This window comes from Aotus nancymaae, unplaced genomic scaffold, assembly GCF_030222135.1.
Source record: "Aotus nancymaae isolate 86718 unplaced genomic scaffold, 86718_ANA_hifiasm-v0.15.2.pri h1tg000007l, whole genome shotgun sequence".
Lineage (NCBI taxonomy): Eukaryota > Metazoa > Chordata > Mammalia > Primates > Aotidae > Aotus > Aotus nancymaae.
In genome coordinates this window covers 5,027,350-5,046,376 of record NW_026988418.1, presented here as the reverse complement: position 1 = coordinate 5,046,376, position 19,027 = coordinate 5,027,350, and the positions used below count along the sequence as shown (strand labels likewise).

Genomic DNA, 19,027 nt, shown 5'->3' with positions numbered 1-19,027 from the left:
ATGTGGACACATTTTATTGCTCATAGTAGGAAGTGAATAGACACTGTCTAAAGTTGATAGACCCGAAAATAGCAATTTAAGTATATTACTTGAAGATTCTAATAGCAACTGCCAGAACCACCAAAAATAGGTAACTATCAAAAATTATGAGTTGGGGTGGAAGGAAGTTGGTTGAATGCAAAAAACTCTGCAGTTTTTCACAGCAGAGAGTTGGTACCTTAACCAAGTGAGAATGGTTTGGAATTCTGGGGCTTGGAAGACATCAGATTTTAGAACGATGACTAATTTGAGAAGAAATGGACTTTGTAACCACACCAGTACTATATCTCCTCAGTACTTGCTGCCATCCTAATGCATCTGCCCTACCATTCCAGACAGCAGAAGTATCATACTGTGAAAATGTTCATTTGCTCACTCAAAAAATATTTATGGGGAATTTATTTAAATAAACAAATCTGAAGGCTGATTTGATTCATGCCCTCAGCCTCACCTCCCACTGCTATGCTCCGCACACCCGACACTCTAACCACACTGGACCGTCTCTCACACTTAGGCTTTCCCCCCAGCATCTTTGTCTTTCCCCAACTCATCCCTTTTTCTGCTTGGTGAGATCCTGTTCATCCTTCAGAGCCCAGTATGTGTGTCCCTAATGCCTACCCTGGCGAGCCCTCCTTCCTCACCCCCAGGAGTCAGCCTCTCCCAACCTGTACTGGGAACCTGTTTCTATCATGGCATCTACCACACTTTACTATCTTTTTTATTCTTTTTTCTCTTTCTCTATAAGCTTTGTATTTTTCAAGTGTAAATCCCATGTCTTTTTTAAAATTGAGGTATAACATACATACCGTTATGTACACAAATCAGAAGTATACAACTGTACTGGAATACATACACATACATATATATGCATGTGTGTGTGTGTGTGTGTATGTAATATCTATATAACCAATCAAGATATGGAACAATTGTACACCCAGAAAGCTGCTTCATGCCCCTTCCTAGTAAATACCCACCTACCCCATCAGAAATCAGAAACCACTATCTTGATTTCTTTTTTTCTTTTTTTCTTTTTTTTTTTTTGGAGACAGTCTCACTCTGTCACCCAGACTGGAGTGCAGTGGCGTGATCCCAGGAGGTAGATTACAATACTGGATACTGGAGGAAGATTACATCTTCCCACCTCCACCTCCTAGGTACCTAGGACCACAGGTGTGCACCACCACACTCAGCTAACTTTGTTTTTTTTTTATAGAGATGAGGTTTCTCCACATTGCTCAAGCTGGTCTCTAACTCCTGGGCTCAAGCAATTCACTTGCCTCAGCCTCCCAATGTGCTGGGATTACAGGCATTAGCCACTGTGCCTGGCCTATCCTGTTTTCTGATACCATAAAATTGATTTTTTGCCTATCCTTTAACTTTAATTAAGTGGAATCATATAGTATGTCTTAGGCTGCTAGTACAGAATAGGTGAAGCTGTGTAATTTATAAAGTAAAGCAATTTATTTCTCACAGTTTTGGAGGCTGAGAAATCCAAGATCAGGGTGCTGACATCTGGTGTCTGGTGAGGGCCTTCTTGCTGCATTCTTACATGGTGAGAGGTACCAGGGCAAGTGAGATGAAGTCTCCTCAGCAAGCTTTATGAGCCACCTAATCCCATTTACTAGGGAGGAATCCTCATGGCCTAATCACCCCCTAATACTATCATGTTGACAACACCTGAATTTTGGAGGGTCCACATTCACATCATAGCATTGTATACAGTCTATTGTGCCTGAATTCCTTTGCTTATTACTATATCTGTAAGGTACATATTTCTGTCTGTAGCAGTACTTTGTTCTTTTTCATTACTATGTAATAATTGTTATATGAATATACCACAATTTATTTATCCATTCTATTTGTTGTTGGCATTTGAGTTATTTCCAGTTTTTTGTTGCTATATGAATAGAGCTGCTATGAAAATTTTTCTTTGTGCTTTTTGGAGGACATACGTAGGCATTTCTATAGGATATAGTGTTAGGACTGGAATTTCTGAGTCTGAGGGTAGGTGTGTGGCATTAGTCTTTGCCAGTCGATTATCCAAATGTGTCTATTTACCTTTCCACTAACAATGCATAAGAAAAGTTCCAGTTACACCACGTCCTTGCCAACACTCGGTGTTATTTTGTTTGTTTCATGTTAGCCGTTCTGGTGAATATGTGGTATATTTAATTAATATTTCCCTATTGACAAATTGTATTAAGCATTGTTTTATATGCTTCAATACCTCACTTTTAATAATGGATAGAGTATCCAGACAGAAGATCAACAAAGAAGCAGATGACTATAGACCAAATGAACCTAGCAAATATATGCCAAAATATTCCACCCAACAGCAGCAGAATACTCATTCTTTTCAAGTACACATGGATTTTTCTCCATGTTAAGTTACAACACAAGTCTTAACAAATTTAAGATTGAAAGCATACCAAATATATATTCTGATCACAATGGGATTAAACTAGAAATCAATAACAGGGCAGGCACAGTGGCTCACACCTGTAATCTCAGCACTCTGGAAGGCCAAGGCAGGTGGATCACTTCAAGTCAGGAGTTTGAGACCAGCCTGGCCAACATGGTGAAACCCCATTTCCACTAAAAATACAAAAATTAGATGGGCATGGTGGCAGGCGCCTGTAATCCCAGCTGCTCAGGAGGCTGAGACAGGAGAATTGCTTGAACCTGGTAGGCAGATTTTGCAGTGAGCTGAGATCACACCACTGCACTCCAGCCTGGGCAACAGCGAGACTCCATCTAAAAAATAAATAAATAAAAATAAATAGAAATAGAAATCAATAGCAGAAGGAAGTGGAAAATTCAAAAATATTTGGAAATTAAATGACACACTGTAAACAACCATTGGATCAAAGAAGAAATCAAAAAAGAAATCAGAAAATACTTCAAGAGAAATGAAAACAAAAACACAACATACCAAAACTTATAGGATTCAGCAAAACCTGTACTCAGAGAGAAGTCCATTGTGATAAATGCCTACATTAAAAAGAATAAAGATCTCAAATAAACAACCTAACTTTATACCTCAAAGAGCTAGAAAAAGAACAATTTAAGGCTAAGGTTAACAGAAGGGGAAAAAAAGAAATAAGGATTACAGAAGAAATAAACAAAAAACAAAAACAATAGGAAAAAATATCAATGAAACTAAGAGTTGGTTTTTTGAAAAGATTTTTTAAACTGACAAATCATTATGCTAGGAAAAAAAGAGAGAAGACTCAAATAAAATTATAAAGAAGAGACATCATCACAACTGATGCCACAGAAATGAAAAGAATAAGACACTATTATTAACAATTCTTTGCCAACAAACTGGATAACCTAGAAGAAATGGATATGTTTCCAGAAAAATGAAAGACTAAATTATGAAGAAATATAAAGTCTGAACAGAATTATAACTAATATGAAGACTGAGTCAGTAATCAAAAACCTCCCAACAAGGAAAAGTCCAGGACCAGATAGCTTCACTGATGAATTCTACCAAATATTTTTTAAAGATTTAACATCGATCCTCTGAAACTCTTCCAAAAAAATTGAAGAGGAGGGAACATCTCCAAACTCATTTTATGAGGCTAACATTACTCTGATACAAAAGCTAAACAAAGACACCACCAGAAAAGAAAACTACACACTAACATTCCTAATGAATATAGAATATAGATGCAAAAATCCTCAACAAAATACTAGCACTTCAAACTAAACAATGCATTAAAAGGATCATACACCATGGCCAAGTAGAATTTATCCCTGGGATACAAAGATGGTTCAATATACAAAAGTCATTTAATGTTATACACCACATTATCAGAATAAAGACTTAAAATCACATGAGCATCTCAACAGATGCAGAAAAGGCATTTGAGAAAATTCAGGATGCCCGTTTATGATAAAAGTTCTCAAAAGACTAAGACTAGAAGGAAAGTACTTCAACATAATAAAAGCCATATGTAACAAGCTTACAGCTAATATTATACTCAGATGTGAAAAATTGAAAAGTTTTTTCTCTGCAATCAGGAATAAGCTAAGGGCGAGGATGCCCATGTTTGCCACTTCTATTCAAGATAGTACTGGAAGTCCTAGCCAGAGCAATTAGGCAAGAAAAAAGTATTAAAGACCTTTAAATCAGAAAGGAAGAAATAAAATTGTTCCTGTTTGCAGACAACATGATAGAAAATCCTAAAGATTCCATTTTTAAAATGTTAGAACTAATTAACAAATTTAGTAAAGTTGTGGGATATGAAATTAGTATACAAAAATCAGTGGCATTTCTATACACTAACAACAAACTAGCTGAAAATAAAATTAGAAAAACAATCTCCCTTATAGTAGCACCAAAAAGAATAAAATACTTAGGAATAAACTAAGAAAATGGAAGACTTGTATACTGGAAACTACAAAACATTTAATAAAGAAATTAACGAAAACACAAACAAAGGGAAAGACATCCTGTGTTCATGGATTGGAAGAATTAATATTGTTGAAATGTCCATACTACCAAAAATGATCTACAGAGTCAATGAAACCCCACAAAAATCTCAATGACATTACTTTGCCTAAATAGAAAAAACAATTCTGCGATTTATATAGAACCGCCCCCCACCCACACACAAAAACACAAACAGTTAAATCAGTCCTCTGATAGAAGAACAAAGCTGGAAGCCTCACACTTCCTAATTTCAAAAGATTAAAAATTACAGTAATCAAAACAGTATGACACTGACATAAAGACAGACATGTAGACCAATAAAACAGAATAGAGAACCGAGAAATAAACCCAGCATATATGGCTGACTGATCTTCAACATGAGTGCCAAGTAAACACAATGGAGGAAGGGTAGTTTCTTCAATAATCAGTGCTGGGAAAACTGGGCATTAATATGCAAAAGAATAAAATTGGATCCTTATCTTACATAAAAATTAACCTTACATAAATATCAACTCAAAATGGGTAAAAGACTGGGATGTAAAATCTAAGACTGTAAAACTCCTAGATAAAACATAGGGGAAAATCTTCGTGACCTATTCTTATTGGCCATTTAGATAAAGCCTCTTGCTGGTAGTGCCTGTTAAAATCTTTTGCTATTTTAAAACATTTTGGTAAAACAGACATAACATAACATTTACCACCTTGACCATTTTAAATTCAGTAGTGTTAAGTACAGTCACATTGCTGTGCAGATTTCTTTTCATTCTGAAAAGCTGAAACTCTATACCCACAAAACAACAGCTCCCCATTCCCACAGCCCTGGTGACCACCAGTTTACTTTCTGTCTCTATGAATTTGACTACTCTAAGTACTTCATATAAGTGAAATCATGCAGTATTTGTCCATTTGTGAATAGCTTATTTCACTTACAACAATGTCCTCAAGTTTCATACACACGATGGAATACTATTTGGTCTTAAAGAAGGAAATTCTGGCACATGCTAAAACGTGAATGAATTTTTTTTTTTTTATCCATTCATTCATCAATGGACATTTGGATTTCTTCCACCTTTGGCTATTGTAAATCATGCTGCTGTGAACATAGATATACACATATCTCTTTGAGACTCTGATTTCAGTTCTTCTGAGTACGTACCCAGAAGTGAAATTGCTGGATTATATGGCAATTCTATTTTTAATGTTTTGAGGAACTACCACAGTGTTTTCCATAGAGGCTGCATTGTTTTGCATTTCGACCAGCAGAGTGCAACAGTCCCACTCTGTTTCCCTACATCCTTGCCAACACTTCTTTCTCTTTTTTTTATCGTAGACATTTTAATGTGTGTGAGGTGGTGTCTCATGGTTTTCATTTTTCATTTCCCTGGTAATTGGTAATGGTGAGCATCTTTTCATGTGCTTGTTGGCCATTTGTAGATCTCCTTTGGAGAAATGTCTCTTCACGTCCTTTGCTCATTGCTAAAAATTGTGTTGCCTGGCTTTTTGTTGTTGAGTTTTGGAGTTCTGCTTGTGTGTGTGTGTGTGTGTGTGTGAGAGAGAGAGAGAGAGAGAGAGAGAGAGACAGAGAGAGAGACAGAGAGAGAGAGAGAGACAGTATCTCACTCTGTCACCCAGGCTGGAGGGCAGTGGTGCAATCTTGGCTCACTGCAACCTCTGCTTCCTGGGTTCAAGCGATTCTCCTATCTCAGCCTCCCAAGTAGCTGGGATTACAGGTGTGAGCCATCATGCGCAGCTAATTTTTGTATTTTTAGTAGAGACAGGGTTTCACCATGTTGTCTGGACTGTTCTCGAACTCCTGACCTCAGATGATCTGCCCACCTCTCCCAAGGTGCTGGATTACAGGCATGAACCACCACACCTGGCCCTGGAGTTCTGTATATTAACCCCTTATCAGATATATGATTTGTAAGGATTTTCTCTCATTCCATAAGTTGCCTTTATACTCTGTTGTTCTTGTTCATTCATGCATAGAATTGTTAAATTTTGATGTGAGCAGTTTATCTATTTGTATTTTTGTTGTGTATGCTTTTGGTGCCACATCTAAGAAGTTATTGCCAAATCCAATGTGATGAAACTTCTTCCTTATGTTTTCTAAGAGTTTTATAGTTTTAGCTCTAAGGTTAGGTTTTTTATTCATTTTGAGTTAACTTTTGCCATTTTCAGGTGGATTGACTGCCCTTTTCTTCTTTTTTATTTTTATTTTTATTTTTTATTTGAGATGAAGTTTTGCTCTTGTTGCTCAGGCTGGAGTGCAGTGGCGTAATCTTGGCTCACTGCAACCTCTGCCTTCTGGTTTCAAGTGATTCTCCTGCCTCAGCATCCTAAGTAGCTGGGATTACAGGTGTCTGCCACCACGCCCAGCTAATTTTTTTTTTTTTTTTAGAGGTGGAGTCTCACTCTGTCACCCAGGCTGGAGTGCAGTGGCTCGATCTTGGCTCACTGCCATCTCCACCTCCCGGGTTCAAGCAGTTCTCCTGCCTCAGCCTCCCCAGTAGCTGGGACTATGGGCGCATGCCGCCACGCCCGACTAATTTTTTGTATTTTAGTAGAGACGGGGTTTCACCATGTTGCCCAGGCTGGTCTCGAACTCCTGTAGCTCAGGCAGTCCACCTGCCTCAAACTACCAAAGTGCTAGGATTATAGGTGTGAGCCACTGTGCCTGGCCTAATTTTGGTATTTAGTACAGACGGAGTTTCACCATGTTGGCCAGGCTGATCTTGAACTCCTGACCTCGTGATCCGCCTGCCTCAGTCTCCCAAAGTGCTGGGATTACAGGCATGAGCCACTGCACCCTGCCTGACTGCCTTTTTCTTATTCATTTTTACAGATTCTTTTTCAAATATGTTGCAAATATCCTCTCCCAGCGCATGGTTTGTATTTTTACTCTATTATTAGAGTCTTTGTTGAACAGTACTTTTAAATTTTAATGAAGCACGATTTTGCTTCTTTCCTTTATGATTACATGATTATGCATTTGTGAATTGTGTAAGAAATCTTTGCCTACCCCAAGTTTCGTGAAGATATTTTCTTGTTTTCTTCTACAGGCTTTATTGTTTAATCTTTTGTATTTGGCCTGTCATTCATTTCACATTTATTTTTTGTGATCGGTATGAGGTCAGGGGTCAAGGTTCATTTTTTAAATATGGATCTCCAATTGCTTTAGCACCATTTATTAAAAAGATTATCATTTCCTCTATCAGATGCATTTTTCTTATAAATCAGGTGACTGACGCCAGGCATGGTAGCTCACACCTGTAATTCGAACACTTTGGGATGCCAGCCTAGCTGGGGGGATCACTTGAGTCCAGGAGTTCAAGACCAGTTTAGCCAGTATGGTGAAACCCCATCTCAAAAATATATATAAAAAGTAGCCGGGCGTGGTGGCACCTGTCTGTAGTCCTAGCTGCTTGGGAGGCTGAGGTGGGAGAATCACCTGAGCCCAGGAGGTGGCGATTGCAGTGAGCCAAAATTGTGCCACTACACTCCAGCTTGGGCAACAGAGTGAGATCCTGTCTCTAAATAAACAAATAATAAATAACATCAGGTGACTGTATGTGTGGGAGTATGTTTCCTTACCCTGCTCTGTTTCCATTATCTTCTTGTATCTGTTTGTGTTGATACTATACTGTCTTGATTACTGTAGCTTATAGTAAGGCCTATGATTTATGTCTGTTTTCATATTACTGGCCTGGCATTGAGAAGGCCCATGGAGTACTTGCAGACTGAGTGGCAAAATGAAGACATGAGTTGTAGTAGAGTGATTGTTGTAAGTGCTGTAACGTTACCATACAGTTATATCTATCCTGCCACGTGGGCAAGAATGACAGAGACCGGGGGTAGTCGCCGCATCTTCTGTTGGACTACACACTGTGTGTCACCCAGTCTCCCTAGCCGTTTTTCCCTCTGTGGTTCATCTTAGAGTGTTTGTGTGTATTATTGTGTGTTCTATATATTGCCTTCTGTAGTAGACAGAAGAACCTTAACTGCCTAGGAAGCTTGTAGGTAGGTGTGCCTTTTGTGCCACAGTCACTTGTATAGAAACAAAATGCCATCAAAGGAACCACTAGAGACCTTCAGGAAACTGACAAGAGATCAGGCCACTGCAGCAGATGTGGAATTCGGGTCTTTCTCAGGCAGCATTGTTGAGAGACCGGCTGGACACAAATGGCCAGAAGACACGTCTGCTGGACCTGCCCAACTCACTTCAGGCTTTGTTCTTCCTTACGCTCTCACCCACAAGCACTTCCTGGACCATTTAAGATAAGCAGGTCGAGTCAAGTTCATAGATGCCCACTGAGTTCTCAGGGGTGTCCAGAAGCCTCTTTTAATCCTTACGGGGGACAGCGGTTATAAATAAATGATGAGATAGGCAGATAGATCGCAATGTACATTACATTGGATAACTTAGTAAATGAATTAGCTACAAGCATCTGGACCTTGTTTGTAGATGCGTGTAGGCGAGGTGAGGCTACAGCAGCTGATCGCAGTTTATTTTCGGTCTCAATGGGAGCAAGACTTAAACACTGTAGATACTTTTCCAGGTGAAAGGGAAAAAAAAGTTAACAAGCTTAGCCCTTATGAAGGAAAGGAGGCTGCTAGAAGCTGTTTTGTTACCTGCAGTGTCAGGACTGTGATTCAAATATGTGTCCTCTCTGCGAGACTGGTGTGGCCCAGCTGCCTTGAGGGTCACCACTGCAGGAGTCACCTGATGGTCCAAGTTTAGGTTGTCTCTGCTACTTAGCAGTTTTGTGATTTTTTTTTGCCTCAGTTTCCTCATCTGTAAAATTGGAATATCATAGTACTGCCTGATAGAGTCATTGTGAGGAATACATGAGCAAATTTGTGTGACGTACTAAGAACAGCCGGGCACATAGAGTTCATTTGCTCGGTCTAGGCACAGCACATTGGTTTAGATGATCTTCCTCTGAATTATTACGACCACAGATAATTGGGGGAAATCCGGGCCTCTGCGAGTCTGGCAGAGTGGAGTTTTGGCTACATCATTACTTTATCTGGACTGTAAAATGTGTTTTTGTTTTCTATGGGGATGTTGCTGGAGACTTCACCCCACCCCCCGGTGATATCAGTTTCACCTGGATTCCTAGGCTTTCTAGCGGGAAGACAAACGCCAGCCAGGTCTAACTCATCTAGGATTGTCTGGGCTTCTCTTTGCTTTCAATAGAATTTGCTTTTTGACCAGTGTGCAGAAATTCCAAGCCCTATTTAGGTCTTGGAGTTGGGAGGGAGGAGGAGAAGGAAAAGTAGGAACACAGAGACCAGTCATCCAAGGGAAATGATTTAAGAGCCTCCCAGACAGTGAAAAATCCACCACTCATGATTGAGGAAAAAGCAGTTAACAAGAAACTCAGCCCTAAGGTTACCATGGCCATGCAGAGTGACTTGCATGCAGGGAGGATTTTGATGCAGATATATGTAGGGGGCTACAGTTAACCAGGGAAGATTTCCTGGAGGATCTGAGATACAGGGAAGGAAGGTAGAATCCACTTGGTCATTCCAATCAAGATCAAGGCCCTTGGCGGTTTCCTGAATGTTGGCTGGCACTCGGGGTTCAAATCCTGCCTTTACCCTTTCGTGTCTGATCTGAAGCAATTAGCCTCAGCCCCGTCCCCCCATCTTTAAAAAGGGGATGTGTGTTTCATTTGGGCATGATAGCTGCTCAGTGAAGTATTTTTAAATATTTTTAATATTTTACTGAGTGCTGAGTTCTGTGTCAGGCACTGGAAATGCAAATCTGAATGGAACCCAGTTCCTGCCCAGGCCAGGGGGAGGCAGGTTCACCTGGAAGACACTGATGGACTGGTGAAGCCACAGGCCTGGCTCAAGGCATCCAGGCTTCTTGGAGAAACAGCACTGTTTGATTTATTAGATAAGCAGAAAACTTCTTCCTTGCAACACAGGCTATCCATGGAACTCTAGGCTGTGCCTGTTTTCCATGAATGAATCCAGGTGAGAGGGTGTGAGGGGCTGCTCACCCTAGAAGCACAGCTCAGCCCAGCAGCAGCAGCAGCACGTCCTTGCCCCTCCATGGGAACCCCGTTGTGCCTTCCATCTGCTTTCAGAGGGCAGTCACTGACCACAGCTCTGCTAGAAGATCTGCTTGACTTAACTGAGCCTTCACAGTTTGAGACTTTATCTGGTCATTCTGGGGCCTAGCGGGGAACGTGTGGAAACACCTCCCGATGTCCAGAAGCCATCCCAGCACAGCATGGGACTCCTGTCTGGAGTCCTGTGGCCACGTTCCAGCCTCCTGTGCTTTGCATGCAGTGAACCTTGTATTAGGATTCTCTAGAGGGACAGAACTGCTAGAACAGATGTATATATAAAGGGGAGTTTATTAAGGAGTATTGACTCACATGATCACAAGGGGAGGCCCCACAATAGGCCAGGCTGTCTGCAAGCTGAGGAGCAAGGAAGCCAGTCCGAGTCTCAAAACTAAAGAACTTGGAGTCTGATGTTTGAGGGCAGGAAGCATTCAGCCCAGGAGGAAGATGTAGGCCAGAAGACTAAACCAATCTAGCCTTTCCACTTTCTTCTGCCTGCTTTTATTCTGGCCATGCTGCAGCTGATTAGATGCACCGGGATTGAGGGTGCCCACCAGGATTGAGGGGGGTCTGCCTCTCCCAGCCCACTGACTCAAATGTTAATCTCTTTGGCAACACCCTCTGCATCCTTCAATCCAATCAAGTTGACACTCAGTATTAACCATCACAAACCTCCCACTAGACTAGTGTCTCTTTCTTGCAAATCTCACCATCAACATTTTTCCCATCATTCAAAACCCAGCTCAAACAAGGGTTCCCTGACTCCTCTGTGGTATTAGTCTCCAGACTCCTTTCTTGGCGTGTTCCACCAGGAACAGCAGTGTGTAAAGGCAGAGAGTTCAACGTGTAAGAGCAGGATGGAGAGAGAGGAGGCCAGGAAGACCGGGTGAGCCCTATTTTGACAGGACTGAAATGCCAATGACTGAATCTCTCTGCAATGAGGAGCTTTGAGAATTCTTGACAAGCGGAGAGGCCTAGCAAGGCTGGTAATTGAAGAGATTTCTCTTTCCACAATGAATGGTGGAGTGGGGGTGGGGGAATGGGAGAAAGCTAGAAACCTGGAAACAAGGTGATTAGGAGGCAGTTAGAGGAGTTTCATCAGCTTTCCCAAATGCTGGTAGCAAAGTGTATGCCAGATTTACAATATTCACTGAGGAATTTTGCAAAAATATAGATTCTGGGTTCCCCTTCCCACAAATTCTGTTTCAGTGGATTTGGAATGGGGCTAGAACCTGTGCTTTCTAGCAGACACCACAGACATTTCAGAGGTGGGGAGGTTGACTATTTAATATTGCTGTTAGGACAACTGGCTAGCTAGAGAGAAAACTTGAACTTTATCTTTACCTCACTCCTTACACTCAAATAAGTGCCAGATGGAGCCAAGATGGCAATGGAAAGGAAGGAAGTGAGGAGAGGAGGGAAAAAATAAATAGTAATGGAACTAAAGAAAATTTGGGTGTCATTCTCAAAAACAACATTGTATGTGAAACCTTAAAGTCATAAAGGGAAAAATTAATGGTACATTTAACCACATGGAAACAAAAAAATTCTCTGTACAGCTAAGACTAATGATAAAGAGAAAATACCTGCAACCTATATGTAAAGGATCGATAGCTTCACTATCAAAAGAGTTTATGTAAACCAGAAAAATAATCTCCCAAATGAAATAACTGGTGAATAAGCTTAATCAAAAACGCTAAGCCTCTCTAGAGATCAAGAAACAGATTTTAAAATGTAAGATATTGGCTGGGCAAGGTGGCTCATGCCTGTAATCCCAGCACTTTGGGAGGCAGAGGTGGGCAGATCACTTGAGGTCAGGAGTTCGAGACCAGCCTGGTCAACATGGTGAAACCCCATCTCTACAAAAAATAACAAAAATCATCTGGCCAAGGTGGCTCACGCCTGTAATCCCAGCTACTCGGGTGTCTGAGGCAGGAGAATTTCATGAACCCGGGAGAGGGAGGTTGCAGTGAGCTGAGATTGAGCCACTGCACCCCAGCCTGGGCAACAGAGCAAGACTCCATCTCAAAAATATATATATAATAATAAAATAATTACAACTAAAGCATAAGATATCTCTGTGGTAGGCAGAATAATGAACTCCCAAAATATCCACATCTTTAGCCCTGGAAGATCTGAGTATGTTGCCCATCATGGCAAAAGATAATTTGTAGCTGTGAGTTAATTAAGGCTCTTGAGGTAGGGAGATTATCCAGGTGGACCCAATGTAATCACAAGCGTCCTTAGGCGGGAGACAGGAGTCAGTATTAGAATGATTTGTTATAAGAAAGATATGGCCGGCTGTTAACAGCTTTGCAGGTGGAAGGGGAGCCTCCCATGAGCCAAGGAATTCAGTCAGCCTCTAGAAGTTGGGAAAGGCAAGGAAAGGGATTCTCCTCCAGAGCTCCCAGAGAGAAAAGTGGCCCTGCTGACACCTTGCTTTTAGCCCAGCGAGACCTTTCAGACTTCTGACCACTAGAACTGTAAGATCATAAATTTTGCATTAAGCTACTAAATTTGTGGTAATTTGTCACAGCAGCAGTGGGAACCAAATGCAACCATTTTGCCTTTCTTATTAGTGAACATTAAAGAGACAGTTTATATTCCAGGTAGGCGGGAGGTTAGGGAAATAGCGCTCACCCACCATTGGTGGGGGTGTGAATTTCTGCTTTTTGAAGAGCTATTTGCCAGTCCTCATGAAAAGCTTCAAGGTATATCCCATTTGATCAAGTATTCTCCCTTCTAGAAGGTTAGCCTTTGATATACAAGTATACAGAAGTTAGTCTATGTATGTAGCATCTCCTGGAATAGAAAGAGCTGGAAATAACCTTCATATCTATCAGTAAGGGACTGGCTGAATTTGAGTACAGCCAAAAATGGAATACAGTGCTGCTGCCCCCATAAAGAAACAGGTGAACCTAGATATCTATACACAGATTTCTTTTTTTAAAAAAAAAATTAAGTCACAGATCAGTATAAATACATTAAGATGTCGGGAAGAACATATTAAATTAATTAACTGTAGCTTCTCTGGGGAGGGGTATGCAGGGACAGGGAGATTCAGGGGAAAGAGCCAAGAACAATACAATTCTGCAGTGGTTTAAAATTTTTCAATAACTTTTCATTTACAATTTTTGCTGTAAAGAAGGAGAAAGCTCCCAGCATTTCTGTTCTCTTGTTGGCCTTTGGAACTTCTGGTCTTGACAAAACTAGGGGTATGAACCTGAGCCCCTGCAGAGGAGCACAGAGGAGAGGTGGGGAACAGAAACAACCAGATTTGGGGATTGGTGACATGGCTGGGGACAGGGGTGGGGTGGTGACAGCCCAGGTGAGGGTCAGCAGGTCAGGACCTAGCCAGGGTCTAGACTGGCAAAGACTGGTGTCCGGGAGACTGGGCTGCTTGCCAGGATACACGCGGATCCCCACACATGGGGAGGTTTCTCTGCACAGAGACCCCAATTGCTGGTAGCTCAGTGCTGTGGGAAACCCTGACTTGAGTGAGGTTAGAGTTTTATAGGTGAGCCAAGTATCTAGTTAGCCCAATATCCGGGTGGGTCAGCGTGACACTGGCTTCTTTGGGGACACTGCTTTAACCTCTGAATTCAACCTTGGCTCTCATTTCTTGAGCACCAGCTGTGTGCCCGGGACTTTACGTACATGATAACCCCAGTCAGTCTCATGACAGCCTATCAGCCCAAAAGCAGCAGAGCCAGGATTGGAATCTAGGGTAGAGATCTTTCCACACGGCTGTGACAGCCCCTCAACAGAAATGCTTTCTCCAATAGCAATGATGGCTATAATTTATTGAATGCTTACTATATGTCAGGTGCCATGCTAAGCGATTTATATGAATCAACTCAATTTAAAACACACACGATACTTTTACTGTCCCCATTTTACAGATGGGGAGACTGAGGCTTAGGGGGGTCCCCAGGTTTTCCAGTTAGGAGATGGAGGAGCCGGCGTTCAGCTGCAGGCTGCCTGAGTCTCAAAGCTGCGTTCGGAGTCACTGTGCTGGGCTGCTCTCTTGCATGGGTTTAGTGGCTGGATGCTTACATGCTGCAGGTGCCCGTGTTGTGCTTTAGAACTAAGCCCTGATCTGTGTTGCTACCTCTCCCTGTGTCCCAACTTACCTAGACCTGGGTTCTGCCAAGCCCTTGTCAGCCTCCCAGATGCCAGCATCACACTCCAATCCCCTGGATGAGTTAGTGTATCTGTTCAACTGCTCCAAAAGGGACCAAGTAACAAGCTCAAAGATGTATGTCTCCGTCAGGGGCAGGTGTCTTTGCTTCACATTGTCATCCTGTCTTGTCCCACTGTTCCTCGGGGTGATGTTCTTATCCATGTGGCCACAGTTGGCTCACCCCCACCATATCCACGTTCCTTCCTGAGAAAACGTCGGGGTGGGGATGGAAGGCAAGCACTTTTCTCTCTGGCTATGGCCTATAAGGTGCATACATCATGGGCCAGAACTAGCTGCAAGGGAAGCTGGGAAACGCAGCCTCTAGCTGTGTGGCCACAGACCCAGCTAAGGCGTGGGGGCCTGTGATTGCTACAAGAAAGAGAACTGCTAATGGAAGAAATCTGCAGTCTCTGCCACAATCCCTGCTCCCAGCCAGAGCCCCTCCTTGACCTTGGCCTCTCTCTTTGCCCAGACTTCTTTCTGACTCTCTGACCCCCTCTCCCTGTTAGCTTCCAGACCCATGTCCTTATATCTGGCTTGTTTTGTTACCACCACCTGAGCCCACCGCCGCTTTTACTTTTTTTCACAAGTGAAGAATTCTGCCCCAGCTTAAGCGTGCACACACACACGTGCATACACACAGAGTGTTGTACACAGAAATTTTTAGAAGAGGCACTGGTTTTGTTGGTAGGTCATTAAATAAGACTATTTACTGATTGCTTCCTATTCAGCCTGTGGCCTTGTGCCCTGGGTTACTAGGTATTGAAGTTAAAAGGAAGGTTTTCTTATATTTTTGACATCAGTATGTTTTATTACTGTCAGTAAAATTTTTGACCAGATCGTGGCAGGTTGAGATGTGTGGGTGTGTGTGGAAGTAAATTACAAGCAAAGAGCTGTATTAAGCTCCACCAGCCGGGGGCCGGCTTGGCCTAACAGCTCCCTGGACATCAGACCCCTGCCCCCATCTTGCCCCAGCCTTATCTGACTTTGACTGGGGGCCCAAGCTCCTCAGTCTAGAGCCTAAGGCAGATTCAAGCTGGCCTCCTGCCGGGACTGGTGGCATCGTCCACCTGAGAGAGCCCATCCCCCACCACTCTCTGGAAAGGTCCTCTGGGGCGTCCACTCTGGGCCGTGGCCCCATTGTCCCGATGCCTTCCATAGAAGGCACCTTCCAGTGTGGTTTCAGAGCTTCACGCCTCCCTGCCTCCGCCCGAGGCTCCCGCATCACTTCCCACTCCCCTGAGGCCTTTGTGGCTTCAGCCCCAGCAAGTCCTCATCTCCTTCCTGTTGGGCTGTTCCCGCAGCTAGACCTAAGGAAGCTGCTTGAAGCGGGAGCTGAATTGTCAGGTACGCTAACCAGTTGGCTGCTGAAGCTCAGGTGCCCCTCAGGGTTATAAGCTGGTCTCTGTTGTGGGCTGCGGCCTCGGTGGCCTCAGTGGCCTCATGGCCATTCTGTGACCATCAGTAGAGGCTCTTCATCCTCATCTGGTCTGAGGTTCAGCCCCCTGTTGGCCCAGCTCCTGGGCCCATTTATCTGGTGTCTTTTACAGGTGCTGTCACCAATTCCCTGAAGAAGTGGCTTTTTTCTTTATCACTTCAAGTTTATATTAGTATTTCACACATAGCCCTAGAACCACAGAAGGTAGAAGAGAGCCATTTTCCTAGTGTCTGTTGGTCACAGTCATTACAACAGTCCTTCGGTTTATGCCGCACCACGGTTGGAATCCATTCCCAGGCAGAAGTGTCCTCAGGCCCTGCGAGTTCCCCATGTCTGCAGCTGTGGTCCTGCCTGCGCTTCTCCCCCGGCCCCTCCTGTGGAGCACCTCAGACCTGTCATGAGGTGGTGAAGCAGGCTGGCAGAGAGCACTAGCCCAGGAGGCCAGGCCCCGTGTGGCCTGAGCTAGCCACTCTGTGCCCTGGCAGCCGTCGCTGCTCCTGTGGCCTTTTGCTGCCCACTCAGAAGTGTGGGTAGATGGCCTCTCGTTGGAGGAACATGATGCCCAGCCCACAGGTGCAGGCTGGACCCTGGGCAGGAGTGCTGGCCCTGTGGTCACCTGATGATGCCATGGTCACCTGACTGTCTCCTTCATCCACCCTGCCCCTCCCACCTGGCCCTGGGAATTGCATCAAACCCCAGCTGCTGGGTGCTCCCCCGCCTGCCAAGGACAGCCTTGTGGCTCAGTGAGGGGAGAGCGCAGGACTAAACAGTGTAGGGTCCTACCTGGCCAGCTGCCCCGACTCAGAGTGATCATGTCACCACCCAGTCATGCTGCAGGGTCCCATCCATCCATCAGAAGAAGCAAAGCTTGCCACTAGTGTTTTGGGGTGCTCTCAGATCCATGCATGAAAGACTCAATAAGATTAGTAAGTATAGCCAACCCTTGGCCTCTCCATGCTCAGTGCAGCCAGGCCCAGGAGCCCCAGCCCAGCCCCAGGAGGCAGTTCTCTGTCTGTGCTGCAAACCACATTCGCCACGTCTGATTTTTAGAAGGCTCGGCACTTCTGCCCACCTTAGCTTAGGTAAGCAAGACCTGGGGTCATGCTGCCAGGATTAGTTCCCCCACCTTAGCTGGGCTCCCCATTTCTCCTATCCAGCAGCTGCAGTGAGGTTAGGACGTAGGTTGAAAGGCCAACTCTGTTGTTGTGATGCTAGACAAGTTTTTACTCCCCCTTGCCATGGATACAGTGATGCCCCCTGGGGCCGTGCCCGTGCTTCCATAGGACTAGGGGCCATGGACTGCAGTGCTCATCATGCCACAGAAGCCACAGAGAACTTTTATTAATTCAGCTGGGAGACAGCCCTGGCTGGGGAGCCAAGAGGCACAGGCTGGTCCAGCCCTGCCACCATTCCCTTGAGCTTTGGGGGAAAATCATATCACCTTTCTAGCCTTCAGTCTTCCCTGTCACGTGAAAGGATTGGACTAGACAGCCAGTGTCTAAGAACTATCAGAAGTTCATGGTGTGACTTTAGTCCCCACAGAAGAGATCAAAAGTTTGTAGCAGACACCCAGAGACAGTGGGCTCTTATGCCTGGTTTTGGCCATAAGGCAGTGTTGATTGTAAGGGTAACCATTTGTCCTGGTGTGCCTGGGACTGTCCTTGTTTATTCCTATTGTTCCTGCACGATCGTTAGTAGTTCCCATTTCATTCTCCAAGTGTCCCCGTTTGGATGGTGTCTTATATGGCCACCCTGTTGACTTGAGATGTAGTCTAATGAAATGAGATTTCCCTGTCTTCCCCACACTCAGCCTGCTTTGGTATAAGTCACAGGAGGCCTTTGGCTGCTCATAGGAGAGTCTCTGCTGATACGTGGTCTTTTATCGACAAAAATCAATGGCTGTATTTGCATTGTATCCAATGACTAGAGGGGTGTCATTGAAGACATAGATGATCCCCTGCATCATTCACTGCTGCTGACTGAAGTGCCACATGAAAAAGTTTTGCAAGAAACTTGGATGTTCCTTCCTCTCTGGCTATGAGACTGTAATTGACCAAATCTCCCTTTTCTACTTGGTTGCCAGGAAGCTCATATATAAATGTATAGCTGAATTACAGAAACACCATAAGTCCTTATTATTGGTATAGCAGTATTCTTTTTATCCCACCAATCCTGACTTTCTGCCTTATTTGCATTTTCTTTGTTCTGATTATTTATTTACTTATAATTTTCTCATATCTATAGTTTGTCATTCTTCTATAAACATGATTTTGTGATAGTTACTTTGAATTCTTTGTAGCACCGAGTAGAAAAGGAACACAAAAGGAGTGAACTTAGAGGATATGCTTTTTGGCTAAAAGAGCAAATCACCTGCTCCTCCAAAGCATGTCACAGTGTCTGAGGCCTTGCCCTTTAAGAGACAATTACTTGAATCTCAAAGACTTGTTAACCTTCTCAGCACCTGCAAAAATGTAGTAAGCGGAATTTTCGAGTCTGTATCATCACACATCTGGTGAAAAGCAGAGTGCAGGCATAAGGGGAGCCTGAGGGCAGGATGCCGGGGGTAGGGCCTGCTCACAGGAGTATAAGCAAGCACAGAGATGCTTATCACTCACCCAGGCCCTCGCCAGGGGATGAACACCTGAGAAGGGGCTAGGGAACAAACTCTGGCCATGGGAGGTCTGGGTCCAGGTGGCAACACTGCCTGTTAGCAACACAGGACCTTCAGTAAGCCACCTTCCTGCTGGGGTCCCAAGTCAGGTGGTTGGGTGAGTTAGAGTCCACGGTGACTCCAGGCTTAGGATTCCAACCCTGCTTCTGGGGAGGAGGGCCCTGAGGATCCACCTGAG

General features: G+C 43.8%; 1 protein-coding gene across 2 annotated transcripts in view; it reads left to right on the top strand.

Moving 5' to 3' along the window:
• The window catches only part of HIVEP3 (HIVEP zinc finger 3), a 404,917-nt gene that overhangs the window by 315,296 nt on the left and 70,594 nt on the right, over positions 1–19,027 (top strand). The window lies entirely within an intron of this gene.